Source organism: Antrostomus carolinensis, unplaced genomic scaffold (assembly GCF_000700745.2).
Source record: "Antrostomus carolinensis isolate BGI_N321 unplaced genomic scaffold, ASM70074v2 scaffold34057, whole genome shotgun sequence".
Taxonomy (NCBI): Eukaryota; Metazoa; Chordata; class Aves; order Caprimulgiformes; family Caprimulgidae; genus Antrostomus; species Antrostomus carolinensis.
The window spans coordinates 1,819-2,138 of record NW_010330063.1 but is presented as its reverse complement, the minus strand read 5'-3'; positions in this window follow the sequence as shown (position 1 = coordinate 2,138).

Here is a 320-nt window from a genome sequence, read left to right as displayed (position 1 = left end):
AGGTCCCGGCTGCTCCCTGCCCTCTCTGTCCCCCTCCCGGGTGCCCCAGCTGTCCCCAGGGAGAGCGGTGACATGATGCTGAGCCACGGCAGGAGGGCAGACCCATCCATCTAGCATTGGGGTGACCACCTTGGCTTAGTCACCAGCTGGTACAGCTACTCCAGGATGTCTTCTCCCACTCCTGTGCCTCAGTTTCCCTACTGCGAAATAGATTGTTCCTAATGTATCATGTCCTCCTTTCAGGGTCACCTCCAAGTCCGGTGGTCACGCGTGTCCCACCCCCCCGGTGCACCATGGCGTCCCGCCTCGGTCTGCGGATG